This window comes from Bufo gargarizans, chromosome 3 (assembly GCF_014858855.1).
Source record: "Bufo gargarizans isolate SCDJY-AF-19 chromosome 3, ASM1485885v1, whole genome shotgun sequence".
Lineage (NCBI taxonomy): Eukaryota > Metazoa > Chordata > Amphibia > Anura > Bufonidae > Bufo > Bufo gargarizans.
This window is the reverse complement of record NC_058082.1, coordinates 63,317,966-63,323,957: the sequence shown is the minus strand read 5'-3', so window position 1 is coordinate 63,323,957 and position 5,992 is coordinate 63,317,966.

Below are 5,992 nucleotides of genomic sequence, written 5' to 3'. Positions count from 1 at the left end.
TTAATTCCCTATAATCGATACAGGGTCTTAAACCTCTATCCTTTTTCTTCACAAAAAAGAACCCTGCCCCCATAGGTGAAACAGAGGGTCTGATATGACCTTTTAATAAACTTTCTTTGAGATACTCCTTCATAGAGATTCGCTCAGGACCGGATAAATTATAAATACGGCCCTTTGGAAACTTAGATCTTGCAACGAGTTTAATGCAACAATCATATGGTCTGTGGGGTGGCAGCTTCTCAACATCAGATGAGAAAAAAACATCAATAAAGTCACTAATGTGTGGAGGGAGGTTTTTAGATTCAATCGTAAATCCAGCCTGGACAACTGGTAAACAATAGGAAAAACATTTAGGACCCCACTTCTCAACTTCGCCAGTAGCCCAATTAATGACAGAGTTATGAAGTTGAAGCCATGGCATGCCCAAAACCACTTCTACAGGTAAGTTCTCTAATACAAGAAAAGAACAAATTTCGGTATGACAAACCCCCACAGTCATAGTAACCTCAGGAGTACAAAATTTGACTGTCCCTTCCCATAGAGAGAATACATTTATAATCAACAAAACTAGAGGCAGAACCAGAGTCAATAAAGGCCTCCCCAGTACCCTTACTGGAACCAAAAGAAATCATCACTGGTACTAATAGTTTTTTCTTTACCACCTCTGGAAGTACCTTATCCTTGGAAACATTTGGTTTGGGTGACCTTCCGGAAGGAGGGACCTTGGGGCAATGTCGTACCCAATGGTCGAAGTCGCCACAATAGAAACATGTACCGCGCTGGCGACGTTGGTCTCTCCTCGTCATGCCAAGTTGCATGTGCTCATCCAAAAGAGTTTTCGCTTTGACCCCCATAGATAAGGAGTCAGGTTTGGTCGTAGCCTGTGGAAAGAACAGATGCTCCCGCTGACGTTCCCTAATGCGTCTGTCCAGTCTCACAGCAAGAGTCATAATTTGTTCTAAAGTGTCAGGACAGGGGTAGCTAACTAGCATGTCTTTAAGACTTTCGGAGAGTCCTGCCCTAAACTGACATTTCAGAGCTATATTCCTCTACTCGTCGGTTTCCCTGGGTGAGGGATTTCAACTGGTACTCAGCCACGGCTGCCCTAACTGGACCCTCATAGAGGATACCCAGAGCCTGAAAAAATGCTTTAACAGACATAAGACACGGGGAGTCAGTAGGCAGGGAGTATGCCCATATCTGTGGGTCACCTTGTAAACAGAGATAACAATCCCCACTTTTTGCTGTTCGGATTCAAAAGAATAGGGGCATAAACGGAAGTACAACTTGCAGCTTTCCCTAAATGCAAGGAAACAGCTGAGGTCCCCCGAAAACAGATCCGGCAACTTAACGTGGGGTACCATGTGCTGTACGAAGGGACCCGGTACAGGTAGGGTCTGAGCAGATTCCTGTTGCTGTAATCTTTCCCCTAACTCCTGTACAATTTGTGCAAGGTTATGGACCTGATCAGTGAGCCTTCGCATCGGGTCCATAATGTAGGTAGGCCTGTGATTCTGTCACGGACGGGGGTAGGGAAGCATACACCCCTGACTGCCACCCACACCTCTGCCCCTACCTACTTGCACGATCCATCCTAGGTAACGGGGAGCAACTGGACGGCAGTCCCTAACTTAAGTAAGTGCAGGGGAAAAACAAAAATACAGGACAAACAGAACACAAGCAAGTCAAACTAGCCGAAGTCAAATCAGTACAAGGGAGCAACAAGAGCGAGTCCAAACACAAGCCGGAAGTCAGTACCAGGAGATCACGACAAGCAACAGGGGATGAGCAGAAGCGAGGTCAGATGAGCAGAGCCTTGGTGGATTCAGGAACACAATGCCAGGAATACAGGAGCGTATAAAGACCTTAATCACAGGCAGTCTGTGGCCAGCAGGCCTGGCTGGTGAGTCACATGACGTGGCCAGCGTCACGTGACTCACAGCAGCCCAACTCAGCCGAGCACCGATGAATATTATCGGCGCTCGGCTACCCTGCTGCTCGCCTGCTGCCATGGAGACGAGGACGCAAGCTACGTCCTTGTACTCTCCTTGCGCAGGTTGCCGGCGGTGCTGCGAAGGAAGCACGTGCCGCCTGCCCCTCGTTACAGGTGTACTCACTTTTGTTGCCAGCGGTTTAGACATTAATGGCTGTGTGTTGAGTTCTTTTGAGGGCACACCAAATTACACTGTTATGAAAGACGTACACTGACTACTTTACATTGTATCAAAGTGTCAGATCTTTAGTGTTGTCTTATGAAAAGATAGAATAAAATATTTACAAAAATGTGAGAGGTGTACTTACTTTTGTGAGTAAGGGCTCTTTCACATCTACGTTCTTTTCTTCCGGCATAGAGTTCCGTCGTCGGGGCTCTATGCCGGAAGAATACTGATCAGGATTATCCTAATGCATCCTGAATGGACAGTCCATCCTTCAGGATGCATCAGGATGTCTTCCGTTCCGGAACGGAACGTTTTTTGGCCGCAGCAAATAGCGCTGCGCTTTTTGCTCCGGCCAAAAATCCATTAAAAGGCATTGATCCGGATCCGGCCTTAAGCTAAACGTCGTTTCGGCGCATTGCCGGATGCGACGTTTAGCTTTTTCTCAATGGTTACCATGGCTGCCGGGACGCTAAAGTCCTGGCAGCCATGGTAAAGTGTAGTGGGGAGCGGGGGAGCAGCATACTTACCATCCGTGCGGCTCCCGGGGCGCTCCAGAGTGACGTCAGGGCGCCCCAAGCGCATGGATGACGTGATCGCATGGATCACATGATCCATGCGCATGGGGCGCTCTGACGTCACTCTGGAGCGCCCCGGGAGCCGCACGGACTGTAAGTATACCGCTCCCCCGCTCCCCGCTCCTACTATGGCAACCAGGACTTTAATAGCGTCCTGGCTGCCATAGTAACACTGAAAGCATTTTGAAGACGGATCCGTCTTCAAATGCTTTCAGTACACTTGTGTTTTTCCGGATCCGGCGTGTAATTCCGGCAAGTGGAGTACACGCCGGATCCGGACAACGCAAGTGTGAAAGAGGCCATACTGCGTTCCTTTCTCAACTATCCTCCATTTTCTTCCTCAAATCTATTTCTTACTATCAGTGCTGGGGGACGCCTGCAGCTCGACCCCCTTGCGTTTCACAGACACTAATGTTTTTGTATTTAAAATAAAGAACAGAGCTCCCCCGACATATTTCACCACATATGTGGCGTCTTCAGGGCTTAGGCGCTTGAAAATAAGTGAAAAAAACAACACACTAACGTTTTTTGGTTTTTTAATATCACCAAAGGCTTTTGAAATAACATAACACAGAGGAATATAAGACATGTTACATAAGATATACTATTCTACTCTGTGTTTATTTTTAAATGAATATAATAAAGGTTATTTGTTATAAAAGAAAGAGAATATACAGAATATACTGGCTATTGATTTAGGGCTCATTCACAAGACCGTTCCACAATTTGCGGAATGGAATGAATGGTTCTTTACAGAAAGGCCTCTTCTTGTCTGCAAAACGGACAAGAATAGGATATGACTTATAATTTTTGCGAGGCCACGGAACAGAGTAATGGATGCGGACAGCACACGGAGTGCTGTCCGCATCTTTTGCAGCCCCATTGAAGTGAATGGGTCCGCACCCGAGCCGCAGAAAATGTGGCTCGGATGCAGAATCAAACCGCAGTAGTGTGAATGAGCCCTTATGTTCAGTCTTTCACTGAGGCACAGCCCTATAGTTACAAATCTCAGTTGCAGTTTCTGACAACTCACTCTACCAAGATGTGGCGGGGCACGTGGATCAGGGCTCTCTTGTCAGGGCCATGCTGTGTAGGGGGCGTCAGACAGTCTCTCTTCCCTCCTCCCAACTGTCATCTTCTCCTCAACTGCCTCTTGCTTGTTAGTGTGAGTTGTCAGAAACTGCAGCCAAGTGCTCTCAGGGTGAGATCTGTAACTATAGGGCTGTGGGCCTCAGTGATAGACTGACACCATCAAGTTGTTTACCTGATAGACTGTTCAGTTTCCCATAGCAACCACCAAGCTTATAATAACAATGTAACCATCAAGCTTCGTGCCCAATGGTGACTGTAACCACTAAGCACTGCGACTCCTGCCTGGGTAAAGATAAGATGCAAGTGTCTGTTTCATGGCTGTACCATACTCAAGTGGGGTCCCAGGGTAGGGTCAAGGGTCACATAGAAAACTGAACAGACCATGCTGTTAGTCTGTTCATTTACATGGTGTGGTCTGGAAGAGGTTAACTAAGAGCCAATGGTCCGGCTACTACTCGGTGTCAGCACCTGGACCAGTAGCTGTCAGTAACAGAACAAACCTGCTCCCCCAAAGGAGGAAACCCTGCAATTGTCAGGGGACCATAAATATAAAGCAGTTATCCAAACTGGAGTACAGTGACATAGTATGGTCAGGAAGGGGTTAAGAGCTTCTGCAGTAAGGTACATTGACAGTCACTAAAGGGTTAACCCTTCAGAACACTGCCATGAACAGTCATAGACACCTGTGACATCACAAGCACATGTGTCATAAGGGTGGAACCCTTGAAAAAGCAGGCGAGCGGCCATATTTGGTGCCGTACTTGATGGCCTGAGGACCTTGAGCTTGACTACCCCCGCCCACCGCACCTTGACGAAATTTGGAGGTTCTAGCAGGAAGCCCATCGCCCAATGGGAGGAAAGGGACATCCGCCTAGCCAACCAGATCAGCCCGGCTGCTGCACCCCCCCCCCCCTTACTATTTATGTGGCAGCCACATAGTGGCATTACCCTCTAAGCCCAAGGGAAGGGCAGCCCTCCAGCCATGGTTCCCTAGAGGTTTCCTCCACAGGGGGTTTTCCTCTCCTGAGTGCTAGAGGGTGACTCTCTGTGAGTCGGGGGTTTGCCATTTTATAAATATTTTAAATAAACAATTTGGCCTTTTATTCCCCAATTAACGTGTTCTGTGTCTTTATTCTGTGTCTTTATTTTGCGTTCTTTGGTTTCAGGGGTGAATGCATGATTTTCTCAGGGAGGAGGTTAATGGGGTATTCCCATCTGGGACATATATGGCATATATCGATAGGATGCGCCATAAATGTCTGATAGGTGCGAATTCCACCTCTGGGACCCGCTGATATCTTCACAACAGGAGTCTGAAGTAAACGGTGTTGTAGAAATATTAATAGTTGTAATCAGCTCGCATTAAAACGGAGAGCACATTGCGCATGCGCGGTGTTCTCTCCATTTATTGCAATTAAAGTTCCAAAAATAGCTAACGTGCTTGGCTGTTTTCGGAAGTCCCATAGCAGCGAATAGAGAACAAGTAGCAGAAGCGCAGCCACCTCTCTATTCACCACTATGGGACTCCTGGAAATAGCCAAACCAGCGCTCAGGTATTTTCTGAAGGTCTTAAGCGGTGAATGAAGGAAGGACGCACATGAGTGACTTGCTATCTGCACTCTTTGGGGGCCCATCCTATGGACATGCCATAAATGTCCCAGATGGGAATATCCCTTAAAATGAAATTCATTATCAAATAACCAAGTTAGCGGAGCATCGCTAGGACTCTCAGCAGTATTAGGAATCCCAGGACTACTGCATCGAATGAGAACAGTCGCTGGTGATGCTGAGGGTCAGCGACTGTTCAGGTGAACGCTGTGGGGCGAATGGATCAATCTTCTACACCAGTTTTATGGCATTGGAAAGGTGCAAATTTAGATGCATGCCGCATTTTGTGTCTAAATTAGAGCACAGCCTGGCCTAAATATATAAATGCGGATTACATACAATAAAAAAAAAAAACATACCAACCAATCAGAAAGCAGCTTTAATTTTTCCAGAGCAATTAAAGAAATGAAAGCCAAGCTCTGATTGGTTGCTAGGGGCAACAAGGGAAGTCCTTGGTAAATGAGGCCTTAATATGTACATTGGAACAGATTTTTTACATGTCTGTATCATCACAGTACAGCAATAACACAAGTCTCAGTCCCAGTGCCCTCATTGTGC